Genomic DNA, 20893 nt, shown 5'->3' on the forward strand with positions numbered 1-20893 from the left:
TCTCATGAAAGCAGTTGCATCCAGCCATCCTAACTGGCCGACTCATAGGCTCTTAGGATGTTCTCTAGGATCTGATTAACCCTCTCCATTTCCCATTAGATTAGAGATGATAGGCAATGAAAAATCTAAAGTCACACCCAACTTCTTACAGAAGGTCCAGCAAAACCCCAATGTTAACTGTGTTCCCCAGTCACTGACAATGTGTTCAAGAATCCCATGTAGGTGAAATAGGTGTTGAATGAAGTGGCCGGAGAGACTTAGGGCCATGGGTAGGGTGGCTAGTGGAACAAACTGGACCACCTTGGAGAATCGGTCCATGACTACCTAGATAATGGTGTACCCTAAGCAGGGTGAGAGGTCAGTAATGAAATCCATGGATTAGTTTTCTGGGGTTTTGGTAGAGGGTGGAGAAGACCCAGTGGTTGCAGATGAGAGGTCTTATTGTGCACACAATTAGTGCAGGTGGATACATACTCATGCTCATCTTTGGCTAAGATAGGCCACCAGTAGTTGCAAGAGATAAGGTCTAAGGTCTTATGGACACTTTGGTGGCCAGTCAGTATAGAATCATGGGTCCATTTCAGGACTTTCTGACAGTGAATCTTAGGCACAAAAGTCTTTCCTGGAAAATGTGAGGTTGTATATTAGAAACTCCCTCAGAACACCTTAAAGGACAGGTCACAGCTATCTGTACTGATTCTTCTTAAGTCCAGCAAGGAATTCTGGGCTAGGGTGGATCAGTGCAGACCAGGGATAAGAAAACAGGGCCCAGAGAGTTGGAAGAGGCCACAGAGAGTACATAGTAAGCCTTCCTATGAAAGGAGATGTTTCCATTGATGTTTGAATACTGTCAGAACAGCAAGATGAGCTACATCTGTGTTTCTTTTTTTTTTTAACTGTAAATAAAGTGTACATAAGGAAACAGCCAGAGTCTGCCTCCTTCATTTCCCTGGCTGTTTCCAAAGCCACTACTGCCCAAGTTTCCACAAAGGGACTCCAATTGGTACCACAGTGGTGACGACAATTATGAATGAAATACTGGAAGTTTTTGGAGATGTCTACAAGGTTGAAAGATCTAGATATAGAGTCTGCTTTAATGTTTTTGCCTGCCAGTCAATACGTTAAGCAGAAGTTAAACCTGGAAAAATACAGAGACCATCTCGTTTGTCATGGGTTGAGTCTTCTGACAGATTGGAAGTATAAGAGGGTTTTATGATTGGTGAAGATAAAAAAAAAGGAATGTAAGGTACCTCCAATAGGTGGTACCACTCTTCTAAAGTGAGTTTGACAGCAAGAAGTTCTTGATCACTGATGCTGAGTTTCTTTTTGTTAGGGAAAACTTTTTGAATAGAAGGTATAGAGTAACAATTTGCCAGTATGGACAGACTGCGTGAGGATGATTCCTATGTCTACAGAGAAAGCATTGACTTCCAGGATTGCATGGTGTCAGGCCTTTGCCACATTGGTGTGGAGATGAAGGCAGATTTCAAGAGGGTTAATGTTTGGGTAGCTTCAGGGGCCGATCCTTGGAATTAGACACTCTTTTGGTAAGGGTGGTAATAGGAACAATAATAGTAGAGTAATGGTAGATGAACTGTTTGTAAAAGTTAGCGAATCTAAAAAGTGCTGGATTGCCTTGAGGCCCATTGGCTGGGGACAATCCATAACTGCTGACAACTTGGAGAGATCCATTTGAAGGCCATGTGTCAAACTGATATACCCCAGAAATGGAAACTGACTGCTCAAACATGTATTCTCCAACTTGGTGTATAGAGAGCCACTGGAATACCGTCTTGATTTGAGAGCATTGTGACTAAAGGCTGAAAGAGAAGATCAGAATGTCATCTAAATAGATTATGACACATGTAAAGTAGTTCTTGAATATTTTTTTTGACAAAATTCTGAAAACCCGCTGGGGCATTACACAGGCCGAACGACATCACGAAGTACTTATAGTGACCATCACGAGTGTTAAAGTTGCCTTCTCATATGCTTATGAGTTTATATGCCTTGCAAAAATCCAACTTGGTGAAGATGGAAACTCCTTGAAATCAATCAAACAGTTCCAATATAAAGGGCAGGTTTTTTTGTTTTATTATGGTAATGGTATTCAATCCCCAGTAATCAATACATGAGTGCAAGGACCCATCTTTTTTGCTAACAAAGAAGAAACCAGCTCCCGCAGAGGATGAGGAAGGCCTGATGATTCCTCTCTCGAGGTTCTCCTGAACATACTCAGACATTGCCTTCATCTCAGGGATCACTTTTGGAAGAGTTGTCTATTTTCACACACAGAGATATGAGGTCATCCAGTTTGGTGGGGGTGACACCACTGGCCAGTAAAACCTTGACCCTATCCAAAAGACTGCCAGAATGTGATTATCTGTGCTTCTTCATTCCAAAATGTTCTGATACTAGGGTGTGGAATTGTACCACATAATGCCCAATGCACATAGAGCCCTGCCTCAGGAGGAGTAATTGGGAGGCTGAGGATGAGGCTCAGGTGGGCTTGTCAAAGAGCTTCCTGAAGCGGGTCAGAAATATTTGGAGATCATAAAGACTGGGGGGTCATCTCTCTCCCAAAAGGGGGAAGCCCATGTCGGTGCCTGACTGAACATCAGGGATATTATAAAGGTCACTTTTGCATGCTCATACACAAAGTTAACTGACTCGAGAGTGAAATAGATCACTCTTGAGTCAATAGACACTGGTTGATGAAGCCTCTGCATGACTTGGCATCACCATCATAACAGAGAGGCAGAGACAGGTAAAGATAAGAGGCAAACTGAGAAGAGGTGGTGGCAGTGGCCAACTGTGACGAAGGTAGAGATAACGCTGTCACTGCTATGGATGACTGCAATTTAGCTGCAAGGACAGGTCTTGCAGAGCCCCAATAATGCCAACTACTCTAAACCGATCTGATATGCTTGCATGAAAAATCGGTATATAAAAATTATTAAATAAATAAATAATGTAAATAAATAATGTGATTTTGGTACTTTAGCTATTTTTGGACCATCAAGAGATCCTGCAGATAGTCCAGTAGAGAAACGGCAGTGGAGTCCATGGCCTGAGCAAACTGTCATGGCCTGAGCAAACTGTGGAATCTGAGGATGCTGACTGACAGGCCAAGTTTAACCCTTTGTCTCGGGTTTTGCTATTTCCCATAGGGTCATAGAAAATATATTTATTATCTGGGGCCGTCTTCTCAGGCATATTTCCCCTCACTGTAGATCCCAAAAGGTAGATACTTTCTATGGGGGTGAAGGTGATCTTTCGTGGCTCAGGTGATAGTGTGTATTTCCTTAAGTGTGTATATTTCTCTGTAGTTACCTGTTTGCATATAGAAACATAAAAATGACGGCAGAAGAAGACCAAACGGCCCATCCAGTCTGCCCAGCAAGCTTCACACTTTTTTTTTTCCTCATACTTATCTGTTACTCTTGGCTCTTAGTAAACATTTGGTTCTATTTCCCTTCCACTCCCACCATTAATGTAGAGAGCAGCGTTGGAACTGCATCTAAGTGAAATTTCAAGCTTAATTAGTTAGGGGTAATAACCGCCGCAATAAGCAAGCTACACCCATGCTTATTTGTTTACCCAGACAATTAATTTAGTCCTTGTTGGTTGTTTTCTGTATATAGATCCACTTTTCTTCATTCCCCCTGCTGTTGAAGCAGAGAGTTATGCTGCATATGCATTGAAAGTGAAGTATCAGACTTTCTCCCCTGCCGTTGAAGCAGAGAGCTATGCTGGATATGTATGAGTATCAGTCTTTCTCCCCTGCCGCTGAAGCAGAGAGCTATGCTGTTGAAAGTGAAGTATCAGGCTTATTTGGTTTGGGGTAGTAACCGCCGTAACAAGCAAGCTACTCCCCGCTTTTTTATGAATGCAAATCCTTTTTTCCACATTTCCTCTTGCTGTTGAAGCTTAGAGCAATGCTGGAGTCGCATTAACCTGTGTATGTTTATTGAATAAGGATATTATCTCTAGGCAGTAGCCGTCATTCCCGCGAGCCACCCACTCTTCATTCACGTCCTCTAGACTTTATGGATCCACAGTGTTTATCCCACGCCCCTTTGAAGTCCTTCACAGTTCTGGTCTTCACCACTTCCTCTGGAAGGGCATTCCAGGCATCCACCACCCTCTCCATGAAGAAATACTTCCTGACATTGGTTCTGAGTCTTCCTCCCTGGAGCTTCAACTCGTGACCCCTGGTTCTGTTGATTTTTTTCCATCGGAAAAGGTTTGTCGTTGTCTTTGGATCATTAAAACCTTTCAAGTATCTGAAAGTCTGTATCATATCACCTCTGCTCCTCCTTTCCTCCAGGGTGTACATATTTAGATTCTTCAATCTCTCCTCATAAGTCATTCGATGAAGACCATCCACCTTTCTGATCGCCCTTCTCTGGACCGCCTCCATCTTGTCTCTGTCTCTTTGGAGATACGGTCTCCAGAACTGAACACAGTACTCCAGGTGAAGCCTCACCAAGGACCTGTACAAGGGGATAATTACTTCCCTTTTCTTACTCGATATTCCTCTCTCTATGCAGCCCAGCATTCTTCTGGCTTTAGCTATCGCCTTGTCACATTGTTTCACCAACTTCAGATCATTAGACACTATCACCCCACGGTCTCTCTCCTGCTCCGTGCACATCAGCCTTTCTCCCCCCATCGAATACAGTTCATTCAGATTTCAACTCCCCATATACATGACTCTGCACTTCTTGGCATTGAATCTCAGCTGCCATATCTTCAACCACTCTTCCAGCTTCCTTAAATCCCGTCTCATTCTTTCCACTCCTTCCGGCATGTCCACTCTGTTGCAGATATTAGTGTCATCCGCAAAAAGACAAATCTTACCTTCTATCCCATCCGCAATGTTGCTCACAAAGATATTGAACAGGACCGGTCCCAACACCGATCCTTGTGGTACACCACTTAAAACCGCTCTCTCTTCAGAGAGAGTTCCATTTATCATCACACATTGTCTTCTGTCCATCAACCAGTTTGCAATCCAGGCCACCACCTCAGCACCACCACCACTCTTCTCCAATCACTCGGCACCAATCCCATTTCTAGGGATCTATTGAACAGGTCACACAGCAGACCCATCAGCATATCTCTGAGCTCCCTCAGTATCCTGGGATGAACCTCATCAGGCCCCATGGCTTTGTTTACTTTCAGTTTCTCCAGCTCTTCCCATACATTTTCTACTGTAAATGGAGTTACATCTACTCCACTCCCCTCAAGTTTCTTGTTAACTAGCGACGGTCCTTCTCCAGGGTCCTCTTTAGTGAACACAGAACTGAAGTATTCATTTAATATTTCTGCCATTTCTTCGTCTCTCTCCACACATTGATCATTTCCACCTTTCAATTTCACTATACCTCCTTGAACTTTTCTCTTTTCACTGATGTATCTGAAAAATGCTTTGTCACCTCTCTTTATCTCCTTGGAAATTCTCTCTTCCGCTTGACTTTTTGCTGTTTTGATTAATTTCTTCGTCTCCCTCAGTTGTACCAGATATTCTTCTTTGTGCTCCTCCCTTTGGAATCTTTTATATTTCTTGAACACTGTTCTTTTAGCCTTTATTTTGTCAGCCACCTCCTTTGAGAACCAGATAGGTTTCATTTTTCTTTTGCTTTTCTTTACTTTTCTAACATATAGATTAGTTGCCTTGGTAATTGCTCCTTTTAGATTGGTCCACTGTTGATCCACATCTCTCTCGTTCTCCCAGCCTTTTAGTTCTTCCGCCAGGTACTTCCCCATTTCATCAAAGTCCGTGTTTTTGAACTGCAAAACTTGGGTCTTTGTGCTTCTTTTCTGTATCCTTTTTGTGATATTAAACCATACCGTTTGATGATCACTGGTGCTGAGATGGGTGCCCACCTGGACATCAGATACATTATCTCCATTAGTGAGCACTAAGTCGAGTATAGCTCCTTCTCTTGTGGGTTCCATTACCATTTGTTTGAACAAAGCTACTTGCAGGGCATCCACTATTTCTCTACTATTATTAGATTCTGCAGATGGGATTCTCCAGTCTACATCTGGCATATTAAAGTCTCCAACGATCACCACTTCTCCCTTCTTTCCTATCTTTGGGATGTCTTCAACCAGATCTCTGTCTAGCTCTTCCTTTTGGTTTGGAGGCCTGTAAACCACTCCAATATAAATGGATGCCCCATCATCTTTTTTTAGGTTGGCCCATAGTGCTTCTTCATTGCCCCATCTTTCTTGCAGCTCAGATGCTTGGATATTGTTTCTGACATAAAGAGCCACACCTCCCCCTTTTCTATCCACCCTGTCCTTCCTTAACAAGTTATAGGCTGGTATTGCCTATCCCAATCATGAGATTCTGTGAACCACATCTCTGTGATAGCAACAATGTCCAAATCTGCCTCCACCATTAGGGCTTGCAGATCTGGGATTTTATTGCCCAAACTATGAGCATTTGTGGTCATAGCTTTCCAGCTTTTCTTGTTAAGGTTACTGCTTTTTCTGGTCTCTTTTTGAGACTTTAGTTGAGTTTGTTATTCACTTCACTCTTTCCCTTTGCAGTTGTGTCACTGATGACAGAGTCATCCATCACAATGAGCTTTTTCCTTTGGTTACTGATCTGGAATTTTTGTATGCATTGGGTTTTTTTTCTCTCTTTTCAGGTAATACTTCAATCTTTTTCTCAAGAACTTCTTCAGTGTTTAATATAGAGAAGGCTTTTTGTACTTGTTGCACTTGATACAGTGTGTGTCTCCGGATCACAGGTCCAATTCTACCCGAGCCCACTGTAATATTGTTTTTTATTAAGTTCCTTAATGTCCTGTGTGAGTGGGGAAGGGGGGGGGGGGGGATATACTTGTGGGCTGCCCAGCTGTCAAGAATGGGTGTCTGTGGGTCACAGGTCTTATCCTACCTGAGCCCACTGTATCTCTCTTTTTTCTTGACTCCTGGTTTTTCTGTGGTAATGGGGAATTAATTCCTGAGTAATGCAATGTGGGTAAAATTATCTTTATTGAAGCTAATTCAGCTTTAACTTTAGCCAGCTACTTTTTCAAGGAAGAGAGTTCTGTACAAATGGGGCAAGCTCTAAGTTTCCAGATGCTTTCCCTCAGAATAAAGGCTCCACAATAGTTACATTGGATAGTCCTCATTTTGGTAAATTATTTGATTGTTAACACCTAAGGAAATACCAATTTACTAATTTCTCTTGTTGCCAATTTGAAGTTAGGAAAAATTTGCTGGGACAAATACGCTGGACACAGACTGGGTGTTTAAATAAAATGTATTGATTATCTTAAAAACTTCCATCAATATTCATTTAAGCTTCCATAAATGAAATTGTACAATGGGAATATTTACAATGTCTTCCTGATACTAGGCTTGTGTTCTTATCTCAATTTCTGGAATGGAACTTCTCCCTCTTCCTTCTCAGTGAATAGATTGTCCCAGTGGATTAGGGAAATCCTATTGTGGGGAATTTCCTGAATCCCAGAAAAATCTTACCTTAGTCTAAAGTTCTGTCTCTTGCCCACAGCCTGTGTCTTTGTCCCTCAGAGTGGAGATCCTGTTGAGGGTCTCCACATCTTCCTCTTTCTTCCTGAACTTCCAATAGATATGATTTCTCTGATGGAAAAGTCTGATGCACACAGGAAACCAACTATACCAGCCCAGCTTCCCTGTGAGGAGGGTTGGATCAAAATCTTCCTCACAACAAAAAGGGGAAATTTCTTCACTTCCAAAAATATATCTATCTTTCTGGGGTGGTGCTGTTACTGTTCTTGCTTCTTCTCTGACCTAGAAGGAGGGCTCACAGGTTTTCAACCCTTGTCCTCTGGATCCAAGGACTACCTTCACTAAAGGATTAAAGTTTTCACTCCAGTCACCAAATATCCAAAAATCTCAATCAAGTCTCTCTTTTAAAAATAAGGCAGACCTTCTCAGGCAGGGAGTGCAATGATGGGGAATCTCCTCTAAATGCAAATAAAATAGATTGGATTAGCAGGCCCAACCCAGCAGGGGAAAAAAAATCAGCTCTTTACTCTCAAAAGACTAACTCAAAATGACCACACTGCTCCTACTCCTAGCCTCCCCAAGTAGACTGAGAACACCAATCACAGCCAGTCTCAAGAGAAGGGGCTGAAAAAGAATAATGTCCTTATTAAGCTAGAAAATAAATGGATAGGGATCTAGGTCCATCTTGTGGTGGATCAGGGAGTGACCACACAAGGAACTATACCAATTTGAGAGGCAGAGATGTGATCAGGCAGGAATGTTTGAGACAGGTGGAGTTCATGCAGAAGCGGAGGTCAGGCAAGAGTCAGGTCAGGCAGCAAACAGGAGCAGAATCGAGGTCAAGCAAGAGTCAGGGAAGGCAGCAAGCCAAAGCAGAGTTGAGGTCAGGCAATGTCAAATCCAGGAAGCAGTAACTGGAACAACTACTAGTGCAGGAACAAGAGAAGAGAACCTGTTGCTCTGGTGCTGGCCCAGAGGACTGGGCTTCCTTTTATGTGTAACAGTGATGACATCATCAGCCTGTGCCACCGGGAGGTGGGGTTGCTGGGTCTTATAAAACTGGTGCATAACTGTGGGGCCTACTCAGAGGAGCCAGATATGATGGAGGAGCAGGATGCTTGGAGCCATGACAGGCGACCCCCAGCAGATTTCAGGACACTGTGCCTGGGCCCAGGACCAAGAGATACAGAATGCTGACAGTGGAGAAATGGCTTGTGGTCGCTGGCATGTTACAGTGGCTTTCCTTCTGCTATTTCTTTGAGTGGAAGATGGGGTCCTGAGACTACCACTTTTGCTTCCCTTAAAACCAATGCTAACCAGTGTACATTTTTTTCAAAAGATGCTGCGTACCACAGTTTGTATTATGGCCCAGTATCATTCCTCTACAGTGAATGTATTATGCAAAATTCTGGTCTTTCCCAGCTCTAAAGTGTCTCCATACCTCTGATTTCTTGCAGAATCCCCTCTCTGGATCCTTGGGTTCTGCTGATGGGACTGGGGTGGAGGGTGGACTGGGAAGAAAAAGGACAGGGGCATCTATCATGCTATCCATTGCCTTCTCATCCCGGGGTTTGTTTTTGTCCTGACAGAATCACTTGCTGTCTCCTGTGACTGATCGTTGAATGGCATGCTGGTAACTAGACTCCCCAAATCCTTCTCACCTATAAGATTTTCAATATCTCATGACTCTGAAAATCCCAGACATGATTCATCTGAATTACCACTTCATTTAAAGACTTTCTGCAGACAGTTCTCGGGAGGAAACTGAGGTGGGTGGTAGCACTGTACTGCTTTTGGCTCTCCCACTCTTTTTCATTCATTTATTTATTACTTATTTAGATTTATATTCCGCTTTTCACACTTTTTTAAGCGTTTCAAAGTGGATTACATTCAGGTATTGTAGGTACGACACTGTCCCCACACTGCTGAGCCCAATCTTAAATTACTCTTCCTTCTTCTGCATCTGAGGAACCACAGTAGAGGAGGAGATGGGAGCAGGCAAAAGTTTTCCAGTTTTTTTTTTACCTGGCTCTGCCTCTGTGGAGGAGTAGCCCAGTGGTTGAGCAGTGGGCTGTGAACCAGTAAAACCAGCATTCAAGTCTCACTGTTGCTCCCTGTCACCTTAGGCAAGTCACTTTACCATCTATTGCCTCAGGTACAAAATAAGCTTTTAAGCCCTCTGGGGATAGGCAAGTACCTGAATGTAACCTGCGTTGAAGTGCTGAAAAGTGGAATATAAATAAAATCACCTCTTTTTATTTTGGTCGGGGGACTTTTGGTCTAATTTTACTAGAATCATCTTGTATTGGCACTATTTCCCTGTACAGGAATAGGCTTTCTCCTTAGATCCCTTCTTCTCCCATTCTTGCTACCATATCTGCCCTTTGCTGCCACAGGCAATAGCATGATGCAGGTTTTTTTATACAGATGATTAGTACACAGGCTGGGGTTTTTAGTGTTACAGTTGTACCCAGGTGTATGAACACACACATATACACAAATCAGTAGGGATGTGAATCGTTTTTCAACGATTAAAATTATCGTCCGATAATGTTTATATCGTCTTAAATCGTTATAGAACACGATACAATAGAAATTCTAACGATTTATCGTTAAAAATCGTTAAATCGTGTTAGTGCGCACTAACTCGAGTTAGTGCGCACTAACTCCCCATTAGTGCGCACTAACTCGATTTAGTGCGCTCTAACTGAAAATGATACAAATAAACACTTTCCAGGTCACTGAAGGTCAGTTAGGAATGAATATGTGTTCCTATTGGCTGGCTGCCCTCTTATCTATTGATGTTACCAAGGTTACCACTGAGGTGATGGTTGGGGGGATGGGAAATGGAACTGGAAACTAACGAACACCAACAGAAAATGAAACAAAGTGTTCACACTTCCCAGGTCAGTAAAGGTCACTTAGGAATGAATATGTATGTATGTATTCCTATTGGCTGGCTGTGCTCTTATCTATTGATGTTACCAATATGGTTGGGGGGATGTGAAATGGAAACAGTTGGAAGCTTGACAAAAAAAGTAATGTAATGATCAGCACTCACGTGACTAGAACTTGTTTGTTTATTATTTTTGTTAGCAGGCACCTGAAATGCTAGTGCATGTTGAATTTGCCAATCACTGTGCATTTTAGAAAGGTGGTCCTGGCTGGAACTGTACACAGTTCAAATATATGTAATTGATTGTTGGTAAGTGTATTTTTTAAGTAGCCACACTGGCACCAGTATGTTTACTTTTCCTCCTACTTAACTCACTAGCTCAGCTTTGTAAGAAGGGCTTCTCTGCTTGTGTGTTGTTTTTGTTTGGTGTGAGGAGAGCAGAAACATCAGATCTTTATTCAATCTACTACAGTCATCTCTTACAGTGCCCTATCCCTATTAATACCAGGAGTGTTGTGATCTTCCTGCACACAGTGCCCTAACCCTGATACCAGTCTGAGACAGCTCTTTCCCTGCATTACTAGTGAGAGGCTGGCTTCACAGACAGGGGGGAGCTGCCTGACCCTCACTCCTGACTTCCCCCATGTCCCAGCTAGTGAATGGTGTGTGGGGGAGGGGGGGGGAGGGGGGGAGGATGGTGAAGTCTGAGACAGCTCCCTCCCTGCATTACTAGTGAGAGGCTGGCTTCACAGACAGGGGGGAGCTGCCTGACCCTCACTCCTGACTTCCCCCATGTCCCAGCTAGTGAATGGTGTGTGGGTGAGGGGGGGGGGGAGGATGGTGAAGTCTGAGACAGCTCCCTCCCTGCATTACTAGTGAGAGGCTGGCTTCACAGACAGGGGGGGAGCTGCCTGACCCTCACTCCTGACTTCCCCCATGTCCCAGCTAGTGAATGGTGTGTGGGTGAGGGGGGGGGGAGGATGGTGAAGTCTGAGACAGCTCCCTCCCTGCATTACTAGTGAGAGGCTGGCTTCACAGACAGGGGGGAGCTGCCTGACCCTCACTCCTGACTTCCCCCATGTCCCAGCTAGTGAATGGTGTGTGGGTGAGGGGGGGGGGAGGATGGTGAAGTCTGAGACAGCTCCCTCCCTGCATTACTAGTGAGAGGCTGGCTTCACAGACAGGGGGGAGCTGCCTGACCCTCACTCCTGACTTCCCCCATGTCCCAGCTAGTGAATGGTGTGTGGGTGAGGGGGGGGGGGGGTGGATGGTGAAGTCTGAGACAGCTCCCTCCCTGCATTACTAGTGAGAGGCTGGCTTCACAGACAGGGGGGAGCTGCCTGACCCTCACTCCTGACTTCCCCCATGTCCCAGCTAGTGAATGGTGTGTGGGTGAGGGGGGGGGGGGGGGAGGATGGTGAAGTCTGAGACAGCTCCCTCCCTGCATTACTAGTGAGAGGCTGGCTTCACAGACAGGGGGGAGCTGCCTGACCCTCACTCCTGACTTCCCCCATGTCCCAGCTAGTGAATGGTGTGTGGGTGAGGGGGGGGGGGAGGATGGTGAAGTCTGAGACAGCTCCCTCCCTGCATTACTAGTGAGAGGCTGGCTTCACAGACAGGGGGGAGCTGCCTGACCCTCACTCCTGACTTCCCCCATGTCCCAGCTAGTGAATGGTGTGTGGGTGAGGGGGGGGGGGAGGATGGTGAAGTCTGAGACAGCTCCCTCCCTGCATTACTAGTGAGAGGCTGGCTTCGCAGACAGGGGGGAGCTGCCTGACCCTCACTCCTGACTTCCCCCATGTCCCAGCTAGTGAATGGTGTGTGGGTGAGGGGGGGGGGAGGATGGTGAAGTCTGAGACAGCTCCCTCCCTGCATTACTAGTGAGAGGCTGGCTTCACAGACAGGGGGGAGCTGCCTGACCCTCACTCCTGACTTTCCCCCATGTCCCAGCTAGTGAATGGTGTGTGGGTGAGGGGGGGGGGGGAGGATGGTGAAGTCTGAGACAGCTCCCTCCCTGCATTACTAGTGAGAGGCTGGCTTCACAGACAGGGGGGAGCTGCCTGTCCCTCACTCCTGACTTCCCCCATGTCCCAGCTAGTGAATGGTGTGTGGGTGAGGGGGGGGGGGGTGGATGGTGAAGTCTGAGACAGCTCCCTCCCTGCATTACTAGTGAGAGGCTGGCTTCACAGACAGGGGGGAGCTGCCTGACCCTCACTCCTGACTTCCCCCATGTCCCAGCTAGTGAATGGTGTGTGGGTAAGGGGGGGGGGGGAGGATGGTGAAGTCTGAGACAGCTCCCTCCCTGCATTACTAGTGAGAGGCTGGCTTCACAGACAGGGGGGAGCTGCCTGACCCTCACTCCTCCGGGGTATTGTGATCTTCCTGCACACAGTGCCCTATCCCTGATACCAGGGGTGTTGTGATCTTCCTGCATGCAGTGCCCTATCCCTATTAATACCAGGAGTGTTGTGATCTTCCTGCATGTAGTGCCCTATCCCTATTAATACCAGGAGTGTTGTGATCTTCCTGCATGCAGTGCCCTATCCCTGATATCGGGATGTGTGCAAGAAGATCACAACACCCCCGGTATCAGGAATAGGGCACTGTGTGCAGGAAGATCACAACACCCCCAGTATCAGGAATAGGGCACTGTGTGCAGGAAGATCACAACACCCCTGGTATTAGGGATAGGGCACTGTGTGCAGGAAGATCACAACACTCCTGGTATTAATAGGGATAGGGCACTGTGTGCAGGAAGATCACAATACCCCTGGTATCAGGGTTAGGGCACAAGCTCTAGTCACATTGACTGATCACATTACTTGTTTTGTCAAGCTACCAACTGTTTCCATTTCCCATCCCCCATATACTGTCAGTAGGAAACTTGGTAACATGAATAAATAAGAGGGCAGCCAATAGGAATACATATTCATTCCTAAACTGACCTTAACTGACCTGAAAAGTGTCAAATTGTATCATTTTCAGTTAGTGCGCACTAACTCCCAGTTAGTGCGCACTAATCGGAAAAAACGATTTTTAACGATTTTTTAACTAAAAAATCGTGCCTAAGACGATTTTCTTGCCCTGCCACACGATTTCTATCGTTAAGACGATATGGAAAACGATTCACATCCCTACAAATCAGTCCCCTTTCATGTGACACAAAATACAGAGCGCTGTAGTGTGTGCTTCCACTAAGTGAGACACACAAAGGCTGAGAGGAAATGCTACAGTGTAGAGTGGCAAACAGACAGATGCTCCAGTTCATGACCTATTAAAAATCTCTCTGGTCAGGCAAGCATTTCTATGAATTAAAATTGCATGTGTCATCTCCAACTTGTCTAGGACTGATATTTGTGTGCCAGTATATTAACTGTTTTGTATTCATTTGTTTTTTTATTATGTATGCTTTTGTTCTTCTAAGCTGTCTAGAGCATAGGCGTAGGTGGCATATTATCAGTGTAAATAAATAAAAATAAATAAATAAATGCTATGCAAATATTTGCAAAAAGAAATATTACTCAAGGCTATAGAACAAAACATGTACCCAATCTGATGCCAGAAACTACAGGTCTGTACAAGCAATGTGAACAGAAGTTTGAACTAGATCCTTTTGTGGAGACCCAGGGGAGCACCTTCACCTTAGAAGACAGCCTGACTTCCAAAGGAGGCACTGTTTGCACAATGCAAGTACTAAGAAGGGCATTAGCAGCAAATATGAGAGATTAAGATCATTCCTAACATACCCTGGCTTATGACTGAGGTTCATTCCTGTCAAAGTATGTGCAAGATAAACCCATTTATGGAAACTTCCCCCTAGGAGAACTTGGCTTAGACCATTATAGAAGAACATTGGCAATGACTGAAAATATTCACATGACAAGAATCAAGAAAGACTACTATATAAAACTCAGCAGTGATACCCAAAAAGCAAAACGCTATAGCATTACACCAAACATGTGACCCACCAGTTTATTTCAAGAAAAATATCCCATAGGAGCAAAACCTCAATTCAATCAACATCAAAATTATCTTTTTTTTTTTTTTTATTTAGCAGTTTTTATATACCGAGGTATAGCAAAAATCGCCTTCACTCCGGTTTACATTTACAACAACCTGTTACATCTAAAGCATTTAACAGTAACTGAAACTGGTTCTGAACAACAACTTAATCCAATCAATATCTATAATATAACGAGGTATATATCCGTGCTCAAATCATGTAAGGGGAAAGAATTGATAATGGGTGATAATCGATAAGGTTTCAGTGAGTCAGTGAGATAGTCATTGGAATGATATTGCATGCCCGAAGTAGAAATGCAATAGGTGTGGTCTGTTGTCTTATCCTATGCCATCTTTGAATGTTTGGCTGAATAGCCATGTTTTGAGATCTTTTTTGAAAGATTTAATTTTTCTTGTGAGCTCAGGTGTTGAGGTAAAGAGTTCCATAATTTTGGGCCAATGATGGAGATGGCTCTGTTTCTCGTGGAGGACAGTTTGGCTAGCGGTAGTGATGGCACATCAAGATGTAGTTTACTTGTTGACCTAGTCGTACGTAGTGACCTGTGTATATGTTAGGGGTGTGCATTCGGATTGACCGCATTAGTAAAACGCAACTCATATTTTTTTTTTACTTAAAAAATTGATTCGACATAAACGATCGGATTTCCCACATATCGAACATAGATATGTTCGATATGTGGGAAATCGCAATTGTTGAGCCAAAATAAAAATATAAACCCCCTCACCCTCCTTAATCCCCCCCCCCCCGACTTACCACAACTCCCTGGTGATGGAGCGAGGAGTGAGGACGCCATTTCTGCAATCCTTGGCGAGAAGCATGTGACGTCGGCGGCACGTCGAGTGACGCCGGCGTCACGTGATTCCCGGCTCGTTCGCGCCGGACGGCTCGTTCGGCCCAAAAAGAACTTTTGGCCAGCTTGGGGGGGCCTCCTGACCCCCTCAAGCTGGCCAAAAGTTCTTTTTGGGCCGAACGAGCCGTCCGGCGCGAACGAGCCGGGAATCACGTGACGCCGACGTCACGTGATTCCTGGCAAGTTCGCGCCGGACGGCTCGTTCGGCGCGAACGAGCCGGGAATCACGTGACGTCGCGTCTGAGTGACGCGGTGCCACGTGATTCCCGGCGAGTTCGCGCCGGACGGCTCGTTCTGCCCAAAAAGAACTTTTGGCCAGCTTGGGGGGGTCAGGAGGCCCCCCCAAGCTGGCCAAAAGTTCTTTTTGGGCCGAACGAGCCGTCCGGCGCGAACGAGCCGGGAATCACGTGACGCCGCGTCACTCGACGTGCCACCGATGTCACATGCTTCTCGCCAAGGATTGCAGAAATGACGTCCTCACTCCTCGCTCGATCACCAGGGAGTTGTGGTAAGTCTGGGGGGGGGGATTAAGGAGGGTGAGGGGGTTTAAATTTTTTTTTTGCACATATGTACATATACCCAACTCATTGGATTTTTTTTATGTCCATATTGGCCGCAAGTGGGACCCCCTTTCGGACATAAAAAATATGAACATAAAATTTTGCTCTGCACATCCCTAGTATATGTATGACATTGTCCAGGGCTGTGTTGTCTAGGGATGTGAATCGTGTGCCCGATCATTTTAACGATCGGGTTTGGCTGGGGGGGGGGGAATCTGATCGTTACGAGATGTGAATTGGAATCGTTCTGATTCCAATTCACATCACTAATTTTTTTTAGTGAGGCCCACGCCGATAAAAAAAAAAAACCACCCGACCCTTTAAAATTACCCCCTTAGCCTCCCCCACTCTCCCGACCCCCCCAAAAAAACTTTTTACACATACCTGGTGGTCCAGGGGTGCCACGGGGAGCGATCTCCCGTTCCCACACTCCCACGCTATCAGCTGCGCTAAAAAAAATGGCCAACGGTCGGCCACTGTGACATTGTGGGGGCAAATGTAGTGCCGGCACAATTTTGAATACTGGCAATACGGCCGGAGTGCAGGAGGTCGCTCCCGGACCCCCGCTGGACTTTTGGCAAGTCTTGTGGGGGTCAGGAGGCCCCCCCAAGCTGGCCAAAAGTCCCTGGGGGTCCAGCGGGGCCCGGGAGCGATCTCCTGCACGCGGGCCGTATTGCCAATATTCAAAATGGCGCCGGCGCTACCTTTGCCCTGTCACATGGTAAGGGCAAAGGGCCATCGGCGCCATTTTTTTTAGCGCAGCTGATAGCGTGGGAGTGTGGGAATTGGAGATCACTCCCTGCGGCCCCCCTGGACCACCAGGTATGTGTACAAAGTTTGGGGAGGGGGTCGGGAGAGTGGGGGAGGCTAAGGGGGTAATTTTGAAGGGTCGGGTGCGGGTTTTTTTTATCGGGCCATCGGCGCCATTTATATTAGTGGCAGCCAAAATGGCGCCGATGGCCCGAGAGCGGGAGATCGCGCCGGGACCCCCCCACTGGACCACCAGGTAATTTAAAACATTTTGGGGGGGTTCGGGAGGGTGGGGGATTTGTTTTAAAGGGTCGGGGTGGGTTTAGGGGTTGTTTTGGTGTGCCGGTTTTCCCACCCTCCCTCGATTTACGATTTTTCACGATAAATCGGGGGAATTTCTATTGTATCGCGACTCTAACGATTTTTGACGATTTAAAAAATATCTGATGATTTTTTAAAATCGTCAAAAAACGATTCACATCCCTAGTGTTGTCTGCTTTATGAATTACATTGTGTAGAATTGTAAGAACTTTGAATTCTATTCTTTTTTCTACCGGTAGCCAGTGTAGATTGTTGAGCACGGGGGGGTGATGTGGTCTGATTTCTTTTTACCAGTTAGGACTCTGGCAGCGGCATTCTGTGGTAACTGAAGTGGTTTTAAGGCCATTTTAGGTAGTCCTATCAAGAGTGAGTTGTAGTAGTCAAGGCTGGTGAAAATGAGGGCTTGTAAGATGGTTCTGAATTCATGGAGGTGAAGCATCAGTTTTAGGTGTTTGAGTATTTGGAGTTTATGGAAACCTTCTTTTGTTTTTGTTGCAATGTGTTTTTTGTAGTTTAGTTCACTGTCAATCCATATGCCAAGGTCTTTTATGTTATCTTTGAGTTGTAATGCACACTGAGGGTAAAGTCTATACTAGGTTCTCTTTATGTATATAATTGCATCAACATAAGAGAACTCATGAATATAAACATATAATATTCATATAATTTACGTTCTTTATTCATAAGATAACATATTAAAACAATCCTAACTAGACAAAAATTTACTATCTAGCGCAAACATACACACCTCACCCCACCATTCAATCTCTCACTTTAAAACCACCCACCATGAATTGCACAAATCCCATGTGATACCAATAAAACCCAGTTTACCCCAAAATATATAATAAGTATAATACACTCTAATTGTTCAACATTTGAAAAGGATAAACACTTGGTAAATACTTTCACATTATCACAGCAAGTTCAACAAAGCTTATCAATTATTCTCCAAAATCCTCACAAAGTTTCCACCCGATGACTTGTATTATCCAAAACTTTCCAAGACAACATCAGCACCATCCACTGGATCCATCCGACAAGGACACCTTGTTTCACCCGTACTCCCCGGGCTTCATCAGGGAAAATATATCGCCAACGAACGTCTACATTGCCCTCTTTTCACTGTCTTAAAAATAATTCAAAAACATTATAAACAATCCAACAGCCACTAATATAAATATCTGTAACCCATCAAATCACAAATTCTACCTTTTATATTGCTTTCTCTTCATTGCCTTGAAATTTGCACCTCCTGTCTTTAAAGCCCAGCTTTGTATGCAATAATCTTTCAACTCGCTGGAAGAAACTACTTCATGTTCAATTGTTTTATCTCCTTATCCCAGGTTGCTCACACTGCAACCAAAGAAACAAAATATAATACAATGTAACAAAACCCTGCTTACCTGAACAAGCGCTCAACTGGCTGGCTACTTACGTCACACCCGGAACTGACAACATCACGTCGAATAATGATGATGTAACCCCATACACAGTTCCAAAGCTTTATATACACAAACAAATCAACATTTGGACAATTAAGCAATGTTCATTATCCCATTTCATGATACATAAAAAACCACTATTCAAATCAATGTAACCTAATTAACTCACTCCAAGCAATCTCATCTCATTCCACTCACTGAATCAAGGTATAAAATAACATCCTCTAACATAAATCCCCATATCTTCATAAGAATGCTTGCCATTCAATCGGACCATTAAGCCCTTGAGGCGAAATTGTCTGCCACTCAAAATGAACCTTTGTTCCACTTTTCTCAAAACTGCAGATAAATCACCTCCCCACTGCAAATCAATCCTTTTCACCACAAAGAATCTTAACTGTTCCACTTCATGTTTTGCTTCTAACCAGTGTTTAACTAAAGGAGCGTTCTCTCTACCCATTCTAATTCTACTCTTATGCTCTATGATTCGTAATTTTACCGGTCTAGATGTTTGACCAATGTAAATCATAGAGCAGGGACACAAAATGGCACATATATCTTTGAGTTGTATGCAGATGTTATCAATTTGGAAGGGTGGTGTGGTTATTGATCCTGAGTTTTTTCTTACGATTAGAATGCATTCGGTTTTGCTCATGTTTAAACATAATTTTAGGTTGTTTAGCATATTTTGAATTGCATCAAGGTGTGAGGCTGCTATCAATATTGCATCTTCTATGGTGGAAGTGATTGGAATGAGGAGTTGTATGTCGTCAGCATACATGTAGTAAATTATGCCTAGGCTTGATAGGAGTTTTATTAAACTGTTCACAATAGTTGTTCCTGAGACTGGCTCTAAATTATTGAAGAGTGATAAAGCAGCAAGTCTGGATGACATCTGGCCAAAATAAATAAAACATTTTAGACCAAAAACTCAGGAATGAAAACTTTTACTTTTAGACTTTGCACCACTTCTCAAAGGGAAAATTAGAATATATAGAATATCTTAAAGCTTCTGTATCACTCCACGGTGAGATCACACCTTGAGTACTGAGTACAATTCTGGTCACCACATCTCAGAAAAGATATAGTTGCACTGGAGAAGATACAGAGAAGGGCGACCAGAATAATAAGGGGATGGAATGGCTCCCATCAGGAAAGGCTAAAGAAGTTAGGGCCATTCAGCTTGGAGAAAAGTCAGCTGAGGGGGGATATGACAGAAGTCTATAAAATCATGAGAGGTCTAGAATGGGTAAATTTGAATCAGTTATTTCGTCTTTCAGATAATAGACTAGTGGGCACTCAATGAAGTTATCAAGTAGCTCATTTAAAACTAATCAGAGAAAATTCTTTTTCACTCAATGCACAATTAAGCTCTGGTATTTGTTGCCAGTGGATGTGGTTAGAGCACTTAGTGTAACTGGGTTTAAAAAAGGTTTGAATAAGTTAAGAACATAAGAACATGCCATCCTGGGTCAGACCAAGGGTCCATCAAGCCCAGCATCCTGTTTCCAACAGTGGCCAATCCAGGCCATAAGAACCCGGCAAGTATCCAAAAACAAAGTCTATTCCATGTTACTGTTGTTAGTAATAGCAGTGGCTATTTTCTAAGTCAACTTAATTAATAGCAGGTAATGGACTTCTCCTCCAAGAACTTATATCCAATCCTTTTTTAAACACAGCTACACTAACTGCACTAACCACATCCTCTGGCAACAAATTCCTGAGTTTAATTGTGTGTTGAGTGAAAAAGAACTTTCTTCGATTAGTTTTAAATGTGCCACATGCTAACTTCATGGAGTGCCCTCTAGTCTTTCTATTATCTGAAAGAGTAAATAACTGATTCACATCTACCTGTTCTAGACCTCTCATGATTTTTAAACACCTCTATCATATTCCCCCCTCAGCCGTCTCTTCTCCAAACTGAAAAGTCCTAACCTCTTTATTCTTTCCTCATAGGGGAGCTGTTCCATTCCCCTTATCATTTTTGGAGAAGAAGTCCATTAACTGCTATTAATCAAGTTGATTTAGGGAATAGCCTCTGCTATTACTGGCATTAGAAGAATGGGATCTACCTAATGTTTTGGGTACTTGCCAAATACTTGTAACCTGGTTTGGCCACTGTTGGAAACAGGATGCTCAGCTTGATGGACCCTTGGTCTAACCCAGAATGGCAACTTCTTATGTTCATATGTTAATATACTTTCCCTTTGAAAATTACATAGGAAAAAAAGTACCTCCAGAGATTTTCAGATACTTTTTCCCTAAAGAAAAATGTGCATTAGTCTGAAAATTCAAAACTATGCATGTTGTTGCAGCTCCTGACCTAGCCCTTCTTCCAAGCCCACCTGCTTTTCCCATGAATAAAAGAAGGTATTTTGAGATCTCTGAATATTCTTTTACCTGGGGAAAGAATAGGTAATATTCAATCTGGATTAATGGATTTTTGAAAACTGCTCTTGATGTGTAGAGGATAGTTTCCTGAAATACAGCACGAGCTGTATTTGTAGATCTATTTGATGCTATTCATCATTG

General features: G+C 44.0%; 1 long non-coding RNA gene across 1 annotated transcript; it reads right to left on the reverse strand.

Annotated features, from left to right (window-relative positions):
* Window positions 1-17655: 17655 nt before the first annotated feature.
* LOC115086121 lies at window positions 17656-18387 on the reverse strand. Its single transcript, XR_003855085.1, has 3 exons — window positions 18355-18387; window positions 18129-18272; window positions 17656-18045 (listed from the first exon to the last, which is right to left on the reverse strand). It is a non-coding gene; the product is annotated as an uncharacterized LOC115086121 (long non-coding RNA).
* Window positions 18388-20893: the final 2506 nt, after the last annotated feature.

The sequence above is a fragment of the Rhinatrema bivittatum genome, chromosome 2, assembly GCF_901001135.1.
Source record: "Rhinatrema bivittatum chromosome 2, aRhiBiv1.1, whole genome shotgun sequence".
Taxonomy (NCBI): Eukaryota; Metazoa; Chordata; class Amphibia; order Gymnophiona; family Rhinatrematidae; genus Rhinatrema; species Rhinatrema bivittatum.